The following is a 20,175-nucleotide window of genomic DNA, read 5'->3' as shown; positions in this document are numbered from 1 at the left end:
GTTAAATAACTTGTATACAGATATAATATTTATCAGCTCTTAAAATGAGTGCTGCCTTTTCAATCAACAAGAAAAAAAACACGTGAAACTAAATAGTAGTGACAAGAGTGAATTGGTTTAATTTGGTGATTTTAATCATGATTTAAATCAGCAAGCAAGAGATCTAGGTTTAAATAATTGATTTTAACTATGTTTAGTGTTTGTACTTTTTAATTATTTTCCTAAAGAAAGATTGGTCGATTGTCATTGGTTGGTAATCATCAAAACCTGTTGATTTCCAGCTAAAATTGCCTTTATACTAACATTGGTGTTTCTTTTTATTAGCCTAGAGGATACATATTAACACACATTTTAACCTAGAGGATATTTAGTCACATTTATTTAAGCAGTTATGTCGCTTAATGTACAGATGATTAATTTTTCTTTTTTATGTTATATTAGGAAATGGTGAATGCTGCACTGATTTACTAGATGATTAATTTTTTTACTTGTGATTTATGACAAGCTCTATTTGGATGGAAATTAAAATAAACTGTGTAACGCTGTCAACGGTGATTCAAGAGGATGAGTACTAACCGCAGGACAGACTGTTAAAACCAGGACACAAACCCCCAATTGGTTGTGAGTTCTAAACTTAGATTTCGCCAACCAACTTCACCATATGCCAACTCCTGAGGCACTTTTAATAGCCTCAACATCAGTAATTCTCAAACTTTTGTACTGTGACCCCTTTCATGCAGCAAGCCTCTGAGAGCAACCCTCCCCCTTATGAATTAAAAACACTTTTAAATATATTTAGCACCATTATAAATACTGGAGGCAAAGCAGGATTTGGGGTGAAGGCTGACAGCTCACCATCCCCCATGTAATAACCTTGCAATCCCCTGAGGGGTATCGACCCCCAATTTGAGAACCCCTGCTCAACATGGAGTGACAGACAGTCACTCCGGTGTGTCTTGCCATCCAGGTGATCGTATCTCTGTGATAGGTCCCAAAGGACCAATCGCTTAATCTTGGGCTTTAGATCTCACACCAAAGACAAAGCGTGTAACCAATTCTACAGTAAACTATATGAAGATTTATTAAATAGGAAAAGGAAATTAGAGAGTTATTCACAGGGTTAAAGCAAGCAAATGTAGATACATGAATAAGTTAGTTTTATGTTTCAAAAAGTAATACAGGCTTCTATAATTAGCAAGCTGTATTTGTCTTTTAACTTGCTTATTCCTAGGAACATTTCCTCCTTCTCCTCCCCTTCCCAAGTCCAAGCAGCATAGAGATGTTTAGTGCCTTTGGTTTGGTTTAGTTCCTGCCATGTGTGCTGAACTGCAGACTCAGCTGATGGAAGGAGTCCACTTGTGTAATTCTTCTTCATGGGAAAGAGAGCAGAACAACATGAATCTTTAGTCCTTTTGTTGACTGTTTCTTAATCCAGATGTAGGGAGTTTCCTGTTGTAAGATCCAAGAGCCTCTAGGATTGATGTGTCTGTACTTTCGGGAGGGGCATAACAATTTCTGTAGAAGAGCAGCTCTTCACCCTAATTAATGTCCCTCTCCTATATGGTGATTCATACAATCACGGAGGCTCAGAATACAACCTGTCAAATTATTACATTACAATATGGAACACAGATATTACACGTAAGATTTAATTTAATTTTTTTTTAAGTCTGATTTTAATTTAAAAAAATTATTTTTTTAAAGTCATCAATTTTTTTTATCCACTCGGAATAGTGACCGCAATATAATTCAGTTTAACATCTTCTGGAGAGGAATCATTTCACAAACTGGAACTGAGATACTGAACTTCAGAATGGGTAGTTTATAAACAAAATAAAGCAAGACAATGGCCCTCAAGTAAAAAGTGAACAATTTAAAACCCTTAGTCAGTCTGGGGACTGTTTAAGCATCTCCACAACAAAGCAAAAAAAAGTGAACAGGCAAGAAAAAAGCCAGAATGGTGAAATGGCAAAGTTCAAGATATTACCTGAGGCAAACAGACATCTTTCAGAAAACAAACCTTGCTGAAGTGAAAAGCCAATGGAAAGGAGCATAAGCAGGAAAATGTAAGATGTTACAGGTCATTTCATAATTGTCTGTCAATAGATTTTCTTGGACTTTATTCTGAAGCTCTTCTCATAGGTTTTTGGACTATGTGGATCTCTGGTCTGATCCAGAATGGCAGTGCCCATGTGCTTTTGTGTGTTGACCTATCTCATTTTTATTATTGTTTGTGTGCCATTCATCGTATGTCACTCTAAAGTTATGATTCCTTGACTGTTCAGTGTCTCCTGATGATTGGTCCAAATGTAGGATGTGTAACTCTCATGGTTCGGAGCAGCTACGCCTGTATTGTCCCTCCATGATGCCTTGAGGGCACCCACTCTGGGGTCCCGGCTCCTTAGCTGTCAGCTCTCTTTGGCAAAGACCCATGTCTCTCTGCCTCCTGATTTGGGGTTATTCTAAGCTGCACAGTTCCCTTCCTACAGTGTGATATTCCCAGCAAGCCAGATTGTCTAAAGAGGCCAGTGTCTGCTCTTTGTGTTCACTATAGGGACTATGAACAGTTGTAACTGACAGGACTCACAGGTTACTACACAGCTCTTTATAAGCAAGCACGTTTATTCTTAAGGTGAAAGTGTTACAGAAAATTTTTTTTTAAAAACAGTAAAAGAACGAACACTCATGATAAAAAGCTTGAGTTCACTCCAACTCCAACCTTAGGCTCTGGTAGATGTCAGTCAAGTTAATAACTGTCTCTCAGATTCGTAACCAGAACCATGCATAGTTCAGTCTTGCCTTTATACAGCTTGCATCTTTGATCTTGGCCTCGTGTAACAGGTGATCAGCAGACAAAGGGTGTAGCTTCAAAAGGTTGGGTTGTTACATAACTAGAGGGGGAGGGTTTGCATTGACCTTTCCCTCGATATTCCCCAGGAAAACCATTTCACACTGTCAAGTATCAGAGGGTAGCCGTGTTAGTCTGGATCTGTAAAAGCAGCAAAGAATCCTGTGGCACCTTATAGACTAACAGACGTTTTGGAGCATGAGCTTTCGTGGGTGAATACCCACTTCCTCAGATGCATGTAATGGAAATATCCAGGGGCAGGTATATATATGTGTGCTAGCAAGCAAGCTAGAGATAATGAGGTCAGTTCAGTCAGGGAGGATGAGGCCCTGTTCTAGCAGTTGAGGTGTGAAAACCAAGAGAGGAGAAACTGGTTCTGTAATTGGCAAGCCATTCACAGTCTTTGTTCAATCCTGAGCTGATGGTGTCAAATTTGCAGATGAACTGAAGCTCAGCAGTTTCTCTTTGAAGTCTGGTCCTGAAGTTTTTTTGCTGCAGGATGGCCACCTTAAGGTCTGCTATAGTGTGGCCAGGGAGGTTGAAGTGCTCTCCTACAGGTTTTTGTATATTGCCATTCCTAATGTCTGATTTGTGTCCATTTATCCTTTTCCGTAGAGACTGTCCAGTTTGGCCGATGTACATAGCAGAGGGGCATTGCTGGCATATGATGGCGTATATTACATTGGTGGATGTGCAGGTGAATGAACCAGTGGTCACATTAACACCACCCTATATCGAAAACCCACCGACCGCTATGCCTACCTTCATGCCTCCAGCTTCCATCCCGGGCACATCACACGATCCATTGTCTACAGCCAAGCACTGAGGTACAACCGCATCTGCTCTAACCCCTCAGACAGAGACCAACACCTACAAAATCTTCACCAAGCATTCTCAAAACTACAATACCCGCATGAGGAAATAAGGAAACAGATCAACAGAGCCAGACGTGTACCCAGAAGCCTCCTACTGCAAGACAAACCCAAGAGAGAAACCTACAGGACTCCACTGGCCATCACATACAGCCCCCAGCTAAAACCCCTCCAACGCATCATCAAGGATCTACAACCCATCCTGGACAATGATCCCACACTTTCACAGGCCTTGGGTGGCAGGCCAATCCTTGCCCACAGACAACCTGCCAACCTGAAACATATTCTCACGAGTAACTGCACACCACACCATAATAACTCTAGCTCAGGAACCAATCCATGCAACAAACCTCGATGCCAACTCTGCCCACATATCTACACCAGCGACACCATCACAGGACCTAACCAGATCAGCCACACCATCACTGGTTCATTCACCTGCACATCCACCAATGTAATATACGCTATCATATGCCAGCAATGCCCCTCTGCTATGTACATCGGCCAAACTGGACAGTCTCTACGGAAAAGGATAAATGGACACAAATCAGACATTAGGAATGGCAATATACAAAAACCTGTAGGAGAGCACTTCAACCTCCCTGGCCACACTATAGCAGACCTTAAGGTGGCCATCCTGCAGCAAAAAAACTTCAGGACCAGACTTCAAAGAGAAACTGCTGAGCTTCAGTTCATCTGCAAATTTGACACCATCAGCTCAGGATTGAACAAAGACTGTGAATGGCTTGCCAATTACAGAACCAGTATCTCCTCTCTTGGTTTTCACACCTCAACTGCTAGAACAGGGCCTCATCCTCCCTGATTGAACTGACCTCATTATCTCTAGCTTGCTTGCTAGCACACATATATATACCTGCCCCTGGATATTTCCATTACATGCATCTGAGGAAGTGGGTATTCACCCACGAAAGCTCATGCTCCAAAACGTCTGTTAGTCTATAAGGTGCCACAGGATTCTTTGCTGCATTTCACACTGTTTGTTCCAAAAGTCCAGTCTTGGCTGGCACATTGTTCTGTATAGTCCTTTGAAACCCCAGGTCTCATGCCTGTCACATCTGCACCATCAAGAGGTTATGTATAATCTCAGCCTACAATAATACGGAAAGCTTTCATTTAATTCAATGGTCCCCAGTGATGATTAAAGTTACTTTAATAAGGTCTCTCAAGCATACTGCAGGAAATTGCCATATCTGTCACAGTAGTAATATGTGTCATGAAAGACTACATGAAGGACACACAATATTTGTTTTTGCAGGAAACTTAAAATGCCGTGGGGTTAAGTGCTTTGGTGCAAATCACTTTCTATAACCTCAGCTTCATTTTATTTCTGATGCTAATTTTCAACAGTAAAAATGAGGGGACTCGTAGTTTATTTGAAACTTACAATTTTGGAACTGAGTGAGTCACTTGAAACGAGGTATGCTTGAGAGGTATGAATACATCTACGATTTAAATCTTTAATTTTTGTGAATTTGCTGGGCTGCCACCTTCAGCAAAAGAAACACTGGTGAAATGTCAGTTATAGATTCATAGACTTTAAGGCCAGAAGGTAGCATTAGATCTAGTCTGACCCCCTGTAGAGCACAGGACATTACATTTCACCCAGTTACTCTTATATTGAGTCCAATAACTTATTTTTGACTAAAGCATATCTTCCAGCAAGGTATTCAGAATGGATTTTGAAGATATCAAGAGACTGAGAATCCACCACTTCCCTTGGTAGTTTGTCCCAATGGTTAATCTCACGCTCACTGTTTTATTTAAAATAAATAAATAAATAAATTTTCTTATTTCCAATTTGAATTTTTTTGGCTTCAGCTTTCGGTCATAGGTTCTTGTTTTTATGCCTTTCCCCACAAGACTAAAGAAATCTTTAGTATTCAGTTATGTAGGCTAATGAAGATTGCATACAAATATGAACTATATGTCTGTCTAATCTTTTTGCTAATCTGGCTGGATACATCTAAAATGGATTTTCTTTTTACTCCTCAGCAATATGACATGATTTTATTATGAGCTTTTCTGCTGACCTAAATGCAAACAGATTGTGTTTGGTGTCTTTCTCAATTCAATCATATACCAAACGTTAAGAGGGAAGATTGCGAAGATAGAAAAATGTAGGTCCTTTTCACCACCTGTGGCCATTAAAGTAGGGGTATATTCCCCCTCTCCTTCCTGCATTCTGGCCAGTTCCAATCTGGGCAGTTGCCTTTTACTTACCTAAATTCCTCCTGAAGTTTCAGTTGAAACACGCTTCCTTTTGTTTCTGAACAGCTGTGTGATGTTGCTGTGCACTGTTAAACAGCTACTGTGTTCTATCCAGAGGAATCTGTATTTCGGTTATGGATAGTGTATAGTCAATATTGTTGTTAGTATATTTGTATTAGTAGTAGTAGTATGGTGTTGGTGGGTGTGTTTCTGGTAGTGCTCAAGATGTTTCAGACATTTTTAAAATATAAATAAGACATAATCACTGACCTTCTGTCTAACTTTAGAAAGTAAAGGACAAAAGGGTACATCATATAAAAGTAGTCAAAGGGGTGTCTGGGCAGTGGTTCTAGCTAGCTAGATTCCCTCTTAGGCAGCTTGGCTGAAGTGGGTCTTCAAGAAGGAGGGAATAGGGGCCTTTTATGAGCACAGGAAGGGTGATGCATGCATTGGGGCTGCACAGAGATAATTGTGTGAAACAAGGCTGGAATCATTTGTCAGAGCAGAGGTGTTGGAAGGCAATGTGAAACAAGGCAGAGATAGATGTGTAGGAGTGGCAGAAATATGCAAGACTTTGAGGCAATGATGAAAAACGTGTAATTGGTGCAATAGCAAAATGGGAGCTAGTGTATGGATTCAGAGAGAGGAGTGACAACTTTAAATCACAGGAAAAAACTGCCACGAAGAGTGAGCTTCTATTCTGTATAATCAAATGAGTGTACTTGTTCTATTTTGTATTGTCAGTGAGTTTCAGGAGAATATTTACATATTCTTGGATTTCCAAAAATGCAGGTGTATTAAAGTAAGATATTAGAGGGCAGATATTTTACATAGTTTATATAGTAACTCCTCACTTAAAGTTATCCCGGTTAACTTTGTTTCGTTGTTAAGTTGCTGATCAATTAGGGAACATATGCGTTGAAAGTTGTGCAATGCTCCCTTATAACGGTGTTTGGCAGCCGCCTGGTTTGTCCACTGCTTGCAGGAAGAGTAGCCCGTGGCAGCTAGCTGGTGGGGGCCTGGAACCAGGATGAATGGGCAGCCCCCCTATCAGCTCCCCATTCCCCTAAGTTCCCTGTGTGGCAGCAGCCAGCAAGCTATCAATTGCTGGGCAGTTCAGCTGTCCCTCCCCCCACTGCCATGTGCTGTCCTTGCCCTCCGCCTTGGAGCTGCTCCCTGGAGCCTCCTGCTTGCTGTGGGGGGAAGGAGGGGAAAGAGGGGCTGATGTCAGGGTGTCCCTCTCCCCCCTGCTCCTGCACCCCGTTTACACCATCTTCCATAGAGCAGGGGGGACACAGGACAGGGCTCAGGACTGAGGGAACTTCCTGGCAACAGCTGCTGTCTTAAGCTGATCTACTTAAAAAGGCAGTGTAATTGGAGTGGGGTCAGCATACTTAAAGGAGCAATGCGCATCTCTCTCTCACACACAGGGTGTGTGTCTCTGTCTGCCATGCTGTCTCCCCTCCTTCCATTCGTGCTGCCTTGTAGAGTGTGAGGCTACATTAACAGCAATGAATTAACCCTTGAGGGCTCAGCCAATTGCTAGTTCTTCATTTAACAATAAGCCATTCCCTGGGAAATATCCCACCCTCTGACTTCACCACCTCAACCAAGCACCAAAATCAGCATCGCTGTGTACCAGTATTAAATTGTTTGTTTAAAACTTATACTATTTGTGTGTGTGTGTATTTTTGTCTGGTGAAAAAAAATTTCCCTGGAACCTAAACCCCTTCCCCACCTCCTTACATTAATTCTTATGGGGAAATTGGATTCGCTTAACATCGTTTTACTTAAAAGTTGCATTTTTCAGGAACATAACTACAACATTAAGCGAGGAGTTACTGTACTCTTCTCCACTTGGCTTTCATTGTGTGCTATTTCTGGAAATACATTGTGGTGTTTTTTTTCTTTGACAACAGCTGTTGCACATTATACCTGAGCCTGTGTTTAAACACAGATGCTTAAAAAATGTATCTGCAGATTTGGTTTCAAGAAACAAAATACAGTCACTGAATGTGAAATCAAACACAATATAAAATAAAAAGTGTGCATTACTATTGTGCCTCTAGGATTATTGTGTCAAATTAGTATTGTTCTTATTGAAGTCAGTCAGAAATTTGTTGTTGTAAATTAATTTTGACTTGGTTTTGGTCTGATGTCTCAGATTCAGTGCTCACTGACGTCCAGTGGACTACTATTAACTTCAGTGACACTGGTTTATGAACTATATGCAAAAATTAACAGAAGGATGCACAGTTGAGCTTGTATTAGAAAGAAAAATGGTCATCTTTTCTCTAGCTGGGTTTATGCTAGTCCGTGTAATTTTCACCATAATTCTGTGACTTGTTTCAGTAAAGAGTGGAACGATCATATAATGAATGTTTGCATATAAGAATAAAAAATGATATTGTGGGAAACAATTCAAAGAATTTGAAGAGTACTAAAGCAAAAAATCTTCCAGAAACTGACACTAGTTTGTGACTTTCTTCCCCTCACGTACTCTCCTCAAAGAAAAATTAGTGGAATGAAACTAATTTTTCCAAATTTACCACAATACCCATTATCCCCTGTCTAAAAACTTTCTAATGGGATGTCCAGCATAAGAAATAGATTCTGTAATATATGTGGAACTCTCCCCCCCAAAAAATGCTGTGCCTTTTCATAGTGTAAACCTAGTATTGCTATTAGTATTAATGCTCCTTATAGTGCTAAACATGATGATTTCACTGTTACATTGCCCTCCTCCCTGTTTGCTTGTGTCCACATGTTCCTTGTCAATTGTTAAGATTATAAATTTTGGGGGCAGGGATTATGTTTTTAATTACATGCGTGTATAGTTCTTAGTGTAATGCTGTGATCCTGGAGTGGATTATACAAATGCTGCTACTATACAAATGGTAATACTTGCCTTACTACCATTCCACACCAATGTGTGAATCCTACACCCCTTACCTAAACATACATACGTAATTTTACTTGTATTATCAACTGCTGCTCACTTAGCTGTTCATTCTTGAATGTCCTGAGAGATGGCCAAGTTTGTGACAATAGGGATCAGTGGCCTTCCTTTCTTGGTATTTTTTGTTGCCACAATTATTTCATGTGTCTTCCCGAATTCCTGTAGAGTAGTGATTATTATTATTTATTATTTTATTTTTAATAACAATACTTTTGGATCACCCCAGTGTCTCCCTGTCAGAAACAAAATCTTTGGCATGTTGGCTTCTTTATGTTGTATCTCTATTTAACACAGCTGCTCTGTATTGAAGAGAAATAATTTTACTTCAGTCTTTTTAAAAACAAACTCATTTTATTTGGTTATGAGTGCAGTTGTGGGAGAGACATTTCTGTCCTTGGGACTCTCCTCTCCCACACCCAAGCATGCACTCCCCATGTACCCGCCTTTCCTGAATGTCACTGTTGGAAGACAGGTTTGGTATTTGTATGGTATTTGAAGTGGGTAATCCTTCCCAAATGCACTGTTTTGTTGGCATGGCCCACTCCGTAAAAACGAATGAATCTGCATCGTACAGCGTTTTGTTTCAAAGCTGGTGAATATTAAATAATGAAATTTAGCAGCTGTGTTATGAAGGGTGGGGAGAATGTACAAAATGATGTTAGACGATTGAAGAGGGTAATCAAAGGTTTGGGTTTTTTTATAATGTTGAGTCTTAAGTCAATGCTGTGATTTTTGGGAGCCTGACTTCTGCTTTTTGTACATTTTGGCTTAGCAATATTGATATGTAAATATTTTGGTTTAATGTGTATGAGCTTACTTTGGATACAGTTTTGCCAATCCTTTGTTGCGCCTTGGATAAGATAATAAAACTTGCTGTTATGATTATCTAAATACACGCTGTGTTATGGCAATGATAACATTTTATGCTAACCTGCAACAGATTGAATGATGTCCATCAAATGGATTTTTGATTTGCAGTGTTGCTTTATTGAGTTATCAGCATTAATTCCAGTAAGCTACATTCTGAGCAACGTTTCTTTTTGCACACTGTTGAGAAGAGCATATATAAAAATCAAGAGCTCTGGAGCAACTAACATTGCGGTAGAAAATGGACATTGTGCTGAGATGTTTGAAGCATAATCCATGTTCACATTTGATTTTGATTGAAATCTGTGCATGTTTTCCCAGCTCCAACCTAAAATTAACTGATTATTTTCCATTGCACATGCAGGCGACCAATTAGCCATATAGCTAATCGCACAGTCATAGCAACATCATGCATGCATACACACACACTATTATGAGAATTTGGGCCCAGATATTTTAAACTTTGTCAGTTTCTCTGTGTGTTCTGTATTAAAATAATTTGACTTGCAACGATTGTCTCCATTGGTCATTTCTCTGCCACTTGTTGCTGGCTGTCTTTTTGTTTTAAACCTCCATCATTTTTAATACCCTCAAACCCTTTTAGTGCTCTTTACTGTAATGAGATCTCCCTCCGTGGGGGGAAACCCAGCGTTGTAATTGGTGACAGTGTTCTGTGTGCCCACTGACAGAACTGTGCTCTGAGATTCATGTACTGTCCTGTGTGCCCTACTAATGTAGTCAGAATAGCTTTGTCTGAAATAGACTAGTTTTCTTGGGTAAAGTGAGGCAGCTGCTCTAGTAAAAGAAAAAACTATTTTTCCGTCAGAGTTTATATTTCAACTTAATTTAACACAGTTTATAAAATAAAAATAATATAGTACTTGAAATGTACACGAACTGACACTTTTTTGGAGCAGAAATTGTGTAGGCACGGACACAGCTCCTGTTAAATCTGTACCCTAGTAAATTGCTACCTGCAATATCAGTACCTTTTGCTTTGGTAGAGCTAGTGCAGTCTCCATTAATGTGAGGTGATATGCTTTTCAAAGGTCCTATGTTGCTCTTGTTTCTATACAAAAATGTTGACTACTGGTTTGCATGTTTCTTCTTAGAGTGGTTTCCTATAATCATCCCAACCATTGTTTTATGGTGATCATATATGATTGCTGAAGCTGAAGGCTGCTGGAAGATGCATGATCTTATGGAAGTTTCAGAGTATACCTCTACCCCAATATAGCACGACTCGATATAACACAAATTTGGATATAACGTGATAAAGCAGCGCTCCGGAAGATCAAAGCAAGTTTGATATAATGTGGTTTCACCTATAATGTGGTAAGATTTTTTGGCTCCCAAGGACAGCGTTATATTGGGGTAAAGGTGTATGTTATTAATCTTAGTTTATTTCATTGTTTCCTTCAGTTCTTTGTAGACCACAGTTGTGGATAAATTCTGTTCTCACTAGTGTAAATTCAGAATTTCCTTGATACCTCTAGAGCAACTCTGAATTTATGCTAGTGTAATTGAGAGCAGAATTTTGGGCCTGGGTGTTTCCATTCTCGATGAGTCAGTGTTTTTAAAATCAGCAAATGGAATGGAAAATAGTTACACCCTGTGTTTATTTTAAAAAATGCCAATTCAAGACAAAATGATTTATTATTTATAATGACCTAATGACAGTCTTTAGATACTTCAACACTAGACAAATTTGAACTATGTTCACACATCAAGACTTTGTCAGTTGTAAAGACAAGAATTGCTGTATATCTGTTTCTTTTGTTTATGGGTCATTGGTGCCTGTTTACCAAAGATAGAGTTGTTGTAATTATAGAAAAATGCAATAGCAATCACTGAAGAGTGAAAAGTGGACTAATGCATTTGTAGTAGTATCTAAAATTTGGCTCCAGAAAGGTAAATTAGGAAAATATGAGTGTCCATGCTGAATGTGAGCTAAATCACTGACTTCTCGGACCGAAATCCTGGCAGCTACAGAAAAAGGCACAGATGTGAAACAAAACCCGTGTTTGATCATATGTGTAATTCTGCACATAAGGTGTATATGGAGGTAGTGGAGAATGGGGGAAGAATTAATTCCTAGTTCTTGTGGCAATTATGTTATCGTAGATTCATAGAAATGTAGGGCTGGAAGGGACTTCAAGAGATCATCTAGCCTGGCCTCCCAAGATGAGGCAGAACCAAGTAAACCTAGACAGTCCCTGACAGGTGTTTGTCCAACTTGTTCTTAAAAACCTCAAGTGATGGGGTTTCCACAACCTACCTTAGTAACTTACTTCAGTGCTTAACTACCCTTCAAGTTAGAAAGATTTTCTTAACATCTAACCTGAATCCCCCTTGCTACAGATTAAACAGGTTACTTTTTGTTTTACTTTCAGTGGACATGGAGAAGAGTTGATCCCCATCCCTCTTCAGTCTTTTTTCCTCAAGACCAAACACGCTCAGTTTTTTTTAACATTTCCTGAGGGCTCAGGTTTTCTAAACCTTTTATCATTTTTGTTTCTCTCCTTCTGGACTCTCTCCAGTTAGTCCACATCTTTTTTTAAATGTGGAGCCCAAAACTGGACACAGTACTCCAGCTGGGGCCTCACCAGTACACAGTAAAATGGACTAATTGCCTCCTGTGTCTTACATACTTGTTAATTCACCCCTGAATATTAGCCTTTTTTTGCAAGTGCATCACATTGTTGACTCATACTCTGTGATCCACTATAACACTCAGATCCTTTTCAGCAGTACTGTACCCTAATCAGATATTCCCCATTTTGTAGTCGTGCATTTGATTTTTTCTTTGCAAGAGTAGTTCTTTGCACTTATCTTTATTGAATTTCATCTTGTTGATTTCAGACCAATTCTCCAATTTGTCAAGGTCCTTTTGAATTCTAATCCTGTCCTCCAAAGTGCTTGCAAGCCCTCACAGCTTGGTGTCATCTGCACATTTTATAAGCATACTCTCCACTCCACTATCCAACTCACTAACGAAAATATTAAATAATATCAGACTCAGGACAGACTCCTGCAGGACCCCCTGCCCCCCGGATACGTCCTAACAAGTTGACTACTGAGTACTTCTGCACAAAGGCTATGAACCTTGTACAATATATATAGTATGTATTGGCTTCAGGGTAAGCCGTGATGATTACCTGCATTCCACTGAGTCATTTACTCAGAAATCAAACCTATTTGGCAAAATCTCTCAGCCAGAGAACAAACATTCATGTCTATTACAAATCCAGAGGAGACATGAGTATTTTGTACAACTATTATTGTTTTGATGCTATAGAAAAATGAAGTGCTTTACAAATACTAATAATTCAGACCCTGCAATATCTGAAGCTCTGTCTTCACTGCAGAGTTAACTCATGTTATCTGTGTTTGGGTTAACTCCTCTTAAGTTATTATTTCTGTCACCATTGTGCCTAGGAGCCCTGGTCAAGGACCAGGACTCAATTGTGCACAAACAGAGCAAAAAACGGGTCACACCCCCACAGTCTTACAATTGAACTATAAGACGTGAGACAATAGATGGATACAGACAGATACAGGGAAGCACAAGGAAACAGTGAAACAGTGTTGATTAGCATGGTAGACAGTAGTCTCAGCACTCTATTACCTAATAGTTGTCAATTTTTTTTGTAGGCGTTTATTACAAAAGAGTTTTTAGGGGGAATCTGAAGGAGGATAATGAGAGAGCTTTGTGAATGTTTACAAAGAGTGCCTCACAGGCAGGAGGGGCAGCATTAAAAGATAATTCAGCAACCTTTGCTAAGGAGATTATGGAATTAAAGCAGATAGATAATCTTCAACTGATGATGGTGAACAATCACTCCAGTAACTGAGCTGGTTCTGCTCCTGATTCAGGCAATGTTGAATGAGTGAATCGTGCAGAATTTCTTAGCAGAATTAAGGCAAAATGCACCATCCTTTAAAAACACCTGCCTGAAATGTGTTGCAAACATCCACCCATCATAGCATCTCTAATATTCAAACATTTAGTGATGCCAAAATACTGTTTCTTTCATTTTACATAAACTCTGACTGACCTGACTTTAACCAGGAGTGAAACATTTGTTGCCATGAAACCACAAATGAATTATCTGCATATAGATTGTCCTTAAGTGTATTAAAGTTGAGGTTTAAATGAGTAAAATGATGGAAATTATAGTTAAGGATCAATCTGAAGACACAAGTAGAATATTGTGCTTTGTTGTGTCTCGCTGTCATAGGCTTATTTATTTTTAACATTTAGGCCTCTAAACTCTGAGCATCAGTACAATAAAATAAGTAACCCTTGGCTTTCAACTGTGAACTCCTCGGGCTTTTATTAGTTTATCAAATTTAGGCTACATGTCAAAGTTGCACCAGCATAACTATAAAACCTGTTTAAAAATCAATGCAAACCTCTTGGTGGACAGGCCTAAATCAATATGAGCTCATTATAAATCGGTTTGTCCACACAGGGATTTTACCAGTTTAACTACATCAGTCACTTCTAATTAAACTGGTGTGTGTGGATAGACAAGACTTTAACTTACCTTATGCCTTTTGTTGGAGTTGATATATGTGAGTATTTTAATGAGGAAACCTCATTTTTCTATAGCTGTCACTCTGAAAATGTAGTTCATTCTTTTGGAGGAACTGTCGTGCCAGGTTTATGGTAAGCCAAATAATGTAAGTTCCTGCACTGAGATCCAGTGATATTACAACCTCTTTTGATAGGTATTATACAATGTGCTTAATTCTACTGTGCTTGCTTCTAATTTTTATCTAAAGCCTTTTTAAAAAACCTCATAAATCAATGCTTCACAAATTGATCTTTTAAAAATCTTTATTTTTGCCAAAAAGGGAACAAATTTGCATCTGAAAGCATCAAAATATTTTTATCTTTTTCAAATAAAAATGGCAGAGTTGGTTTTTACTAAAAATGGTTACTGACCTCTCACCTATCCTATGCATAGCGTGCCTTGAAGCTATCCAGGCAGCATCCTTTGCTATAAAAGTCATATCTTCTTTTAATCTGGATGTAACTGCTGTGCTGGCTAATGGGAAGAACTGGTTTCTCAGGGCTTGTCTTCACTGCAGAGTTAATTTGATGGCGACCCTTGAGTGTTGAGGTACTTTTAATTCTAATTTTCTGGCCTGTCGGATACAAGCTACAGCAGGGGTCAGCAGCCTTTCAGAAAGTGGTGTGCCGAGTCTTCATTTATTCACCCTAATTTAAGGTTTTGTGTGCCTGTAATACATTTTAATGTTTTTAGAAGGTCTTTCTCTAAGTCTATAATATATAACTAAACTATTGTTGTATGTAAAGTAAATAAGATTTTTAAAATGTTGAAGCAGCTTCATTTAAAATTAAATTAAAATGAAGAGCCCCCCGGACCGGTGGCCAGGACTCGGGCAGTGGGAGTGCCACTGAAAATCAGTTCACATGCCCTCTTTGGCACGTGTGCCATAGATTGCTTACCCCTAAGCTACAGCATGAGTTACCACAATTCATCAGCTGCGAACATGATGCCTCTGTGTCACTTGAGTGTTTTGCGGTGTGGCTGCTCTCACTTAGTGTTTGTTGCCATCGCATTGTTCTCTTTGTGTGTTTTTTTTATCCCTTCCCAGCCTTGTGTTTGTCTTGTCTATGTAGATAATATTCTCTTTGTGGCCATGTCTACATCTAAAATTTTGCAGCGCTGGTTGTTACAGCTGTATTAGTACAGCTGTATAGGGCCAGCGCTGCAGAGTGGCCACACTTACAGCAACCAGCGCTGCAAGTGGCGTTAGATGTGGCCACACTGCAGCGCTGTTGGGCGGCTTCAAGGGGGGTTCCGGGACGAGAGAGCAAACCGGGAAAGGAAACCAGCTTCCCCGCGGTTTGCTCTCTCGGTCCCGGAGCCAGCCAGCAAACCGCAGGGAAGGAGACCTGCTTGCTCGGGGTTCCGGGACCGAGAGAGCAAACCGGGAACGCCGCGGTTTGCTCTCTCGGTCCCGGAGCCAGCCAGCAAACCGCAGGGAAGGAGACCTGCTTGCTCGGGGTTCCGGGACCGAGAGAGCAAACCGCGGCGAAGCTGGTTTCCTTTCCCAGTTTGCTCTCTCGGTCCCGGAACCCCGAGCAAGCAGGTCTCCTTCCCTGCGGTTTGCTGGGTGGCTCCGGGACCGAGAGAGCAAACCGCGGCGTTCCCGGTTTGCTCTCTCGGTCCCGGAACCCCGAGCAAGCAGGTCTCCTTCCCTGCGGTTTGCTGGGTGGCTCCGGGACCGAGAGAGCAAACCGGGAAAGGAAACCAGCTTGATTACCAGAGGCTTCCTCCTTCCACGGAGGTCAAGAAAAGCGCTGGTAACTGTCTACATTGGATTACCAGCGCTGGATCACCAGCGCTGGATCCTCTACACCCGAGACAAAACGGGAGTACGGCCAGCGCTGCAAACAGGGAGTTGCAGCGCTGGTGGTGCCCTGCAGATGTGTACACCTTCAAAGTTGCAGCGCTGTAACTCCCTCACCAGCGCTGCAACTTTCTGATGTAGACAAGCCCTTTGTTTCCTTGTACTCCTGGTCTGCCTGTATTTATTGCTTCTTGTCTTTTACGGAGCTTGAAAGCTCTTTGGAGTCAGACCATCTTTTTGTTCTGTGTTTGTACAGCGCATAGCACAATGGGTTCCTGGTCCTTGACAAGGACACTTAGGCACTATGATAGTACAAATAATTAATAATAACTTGAGAGTTGTTAACTGAAATGTTGATAGCCTGAATTAACACTGCAGTTAAGACATACTCTCTAATATTGCAAGGTCTGAATTATTAGTGTTTGTAAAGCACTTTATTTTCTAAAGCACCTTCCACTTGTAGCTGATCACAGTGTGGGAGTGATGGAACTGCCCAGAGTGCAAGTAGAGTAATTATTATGTGAAAGCTGTGTTGAAATTCAGCAGGTGAGGTGTTTGGACACGTTGTGACTCGACCGAGAAGTGTGCCTTCATGGTAAAGGAAAAACCGGGAGTTGTAAAGCACGTAGTCTAATAATACTAATATGGAGTTACATGAGGCGATTGTTCTTGGTCTCTTAAAGTCTGAGTGAGATTTTTACTATAGCTTTAATGGAAGGAAAAAATTGGGAAAGATGTTTTTGTATATTTTTTACAGTGTTGTTAATGACGTAAATATTTACTATTGTACACAAGATATGTTTGCTGAAGAGGAGAAATTTTAAGTTCTTTAGTCTTATGATTTTAGTTCTTGTCTATAGGGGGAAATTTTACTGGCATAGTTATACCACTGTCTAGGTATACTGCTGTATATTCCCATGTGGACATTTGTATTCTGGAGTAAGAGGGTCTGCATGAGTAGTTACAGCAGTATAATTATTCTGGTAAATTTTCCCACTGTTGATAAGCCTGATTATTTCAAGACTCTGCTGTGAGCTCTGATTTTAGGAATCCACTGCACTCCAGATTCTTACCAAGGGCTTAATCCTGCCAAGTGTTTGCTTTCACGAATGGTCATGTTGAAGTAAGTAGGATCACTCATATGAATATGGAGTTCTCACATGGATACAGTTGTTCAAGATTCGTGTCCAGTTTTGTAACATGGCTATCTCCATACACACAGCTCGTATCCACACGCAGCATGGCCCAACACATGGTTTGTTGCAGAGCTATAGCAGTACTGTCAGGCTGAAACCAGGTTATAAAGTGGTGGTTCAGCTGCAGAGAAAGAACCAACTAACTGTATCCTTTACCAGTACAGTTGGGAGTGAAAATATATACTAGTCCTCAAAGGGCCTGTAAATTCCTTTTGAGAGAATGCGCGGTGAACTCCATTCAGTTCACCCCTTATGCCTGCCCCATGCTCGAACACCTAGTGAGCTTTTTGGAGAGAATTTTTAGACTCATATCATATTTAACTAAACTATTGCTATTTTATTAACCTCAACAAGCTAATGCTTTTGCTAAAATAGTGGATGAATTTCAGAAACGTTTACAAATGCAAGCAGTTGAGAAAATGCTTATGGACCAAAATTCAAATCCATTCCAATTAGGAGAGCCTGTAAAAGTGGGAGCCAGGCATATTCCAATTTTAATTCGAACAAAATGAAGGAAGTTTCTCTTAGCCTAAATTCAGTCTGTGACCATTCTAGGCAAAGTTAAGGACCAGGTTATGTCCCCAGACCTTCACAGGTTCACAAGATGGAGGGGGAAAGACCACAAGGCTCTTGCCTCCAATGAGGTTTACCAGCCCTCCAGGATTGCCCTTGAGTCTCCAGGAATTAAATATAAATCTGCAGGAGACTGCTGAGAGCAACCCGGGAGATAAATCATAGGGCATTCTGAAAATGAATGTTGAATCCAATTTATGTAGTAGTCCAGCCAGTGTTTTAAAATGCCCTGGTAATGTGCATATGTTTGCCCAGCAGCTGCACTGTGCAGGCAATTCTTTATCTTGTGCAGCTGTGACTTCGTTATGATGTAAAGTCTGTGCACTGTAACTGATACATGCACGCACACAAGCACATTTGAACTGTCTCTTTAGTCTACACTACACTGCAACTGCCTTGCACTTAAAAAAAACTCCAACAGAAATGGATGATGGTGAGGGCTGTTCAAAACATAGCAGCTCTGAAGAGACCAGAAAAAGGAAAAAGTACTATTGTTATTAGTGACAACTGGTGTAAAGACGCTGACTATAAAAACTGGTTTTGCGAAGTTGATGAATTTACAGCATTTTGTGTTGTCATTAATTTTCCAGTAAATATGAGGGGAGATGAGCTGTTAACATCCATGTGGAATATACAAAACACAAGGAATCGGTGAAAAATCAGAAACGAACACCTCAGGCTACATCCTTTTTTACAAAAGGGGGCACACCTCAAGAAAATCTAGTGACGGCAGCAGAAACTTATTAAGTCTTATCAATAAGCTTTTGCTGTATCTGTCATTTTGTAATGGTATTTTATTCTATGTATTTTTAAATAATGGAATTAACTGATGCACACATGCATGCATATACACAAACATTTAAATGTGCATTAACTGGCAAAGTAACCTAAACCTGATCTCGCAGTTTAAAAATATGATTCACATTACAACTGGAGATTTTGCAAGACTGTTTATTTCTGCAGTATGCTGAAAATGTATAATTATGATTCATGTGACGCTCCTGATTTCCACCAAAGGCAAAATAATGGTTCCACACTAAATGAGTATTAGAGTACAGTAGGTCAGTCATTAAATGCCATTACATCATGTGGTGAAACCTCACAGAATATATCTAAATTGAACTGGCAACCCTACCTCCAACCCAGCTTAACAGGGGCTGTGCAGAAATTCCATTGAGAAGCATAGGCACCGTCTGCACTGATGGGAGCTTGACCCACAAAATTGGTGCAGGGGGAGACATGTGCCTTTCCTCACTAGCCAGTGGAGCTTGTTGGTTGCAAAAGGAGTAAATGCATACTGTGCTCGTTGCAAGCAAGTCAGATCTGTCTGTGCCGTGCTAGGGCTTGTCTACACTACGTGCAGCTTTTAGTAACAAGGCTGTGTCAACTAAAAAGTCAGAGTGTGTGAACGTTCTATTGGTATTTTGTCAGCACTTTTGCTGACAAAATACTTCCAGCCTGGCGAGCAGCATAAGCTTTGTTGTCAGCAGAGCGCTCCTGCTGACAAAGCCACGTTCACACTACCGCTTGTGTCACAAAACTTTTTTCTTTTGTGTGGGGGGTTAAGTACCTGCAAAAGGCAAAAGTTTTGGTGACAACGTTGCAGTGTAGACAAGCCCCTAGCCACAAGAGTAATTTTAACTCAGGGCTTGGCTACACTTGAGAGTTACCGTGCTGGTGGTGGCTTTACAGCGCTGTAACTTACTCCCTGTTCACGCTGGCAAGGCACATACAGAGCTGTATTTCCCTGGCTACAGCATTGCATGTACTCCATCTTGATGAGAGGAATAAAGAGAACAGCGCTGCTGTTGCAGCGCTGGGGTGCCAGTGTAAACAGTGATTAATCTTACTGTGCTATAACTGACCTCCGGAACCTTCCCATAATGCTTTTAAGTAAAGAGAACACTCTTTGTTTTGTTATGATGCCTCTGTTTTGTTGTGAACTGGGGCTCCCGGAGCTGCTTATCTAAAACCAAACACAGCTACTGTTTGCAGTGAATGAGCAGAGGCAGGGGGATCTCTTTGGAATGTCCACATCTAGTGTTTGCTTGAGGAGAGAAGCAGCGTGGCAGGCGGGAGGGGAGGGGGGTCCCTTTCAGAGCAGCTGCTTATCTGGTCTGTGAGGAAAAAAACAAAGAAGGCTATTTGCATTTAGTGAATGAGAGAGGGGTAGGGAAATGGGTTGGAACTTGCAAGGCAGGGAGCTGACACAGTGTCAGCTCCAAAAATCCACTCTCTCTGTCT

The 20,175-nt window shown here is 40.5% G+C and overlaps 1 protein-coding gene across 2 annotated transcripts in view; it reads left to right on the top strand.

Annotated features, from left to right (window-relative positions):
• VGLL4 (vestigial like family member 4) overlaps positions 1 to 20,175 on the top strand; it is a 153,871-nt gene that overhangs the window by 42,037 nt on the left and 91,659 nt on the right. The window lies entirely within an intron of this gene.

Source organism: Gopherus evgoodei, chromosome 7, assembly GCF_007399415.2.
Source record: "Gopherus evgoodei ecotype Sinaloan lineage chromosome 7, rGopEvg1_v1.p, whole genome shotgun sequence".
Taxonomy (NCBI): Eukaryota; Metazoa; Chordata; order Testudines; family Testudinidae; genus Gopherus; species Gopherus evgoodei.
The sequence above is the reverse complement of the archived record's forward strand: the minus strand, read 5'-3'. Positions and strand labels throughout refer to the sequence as shown.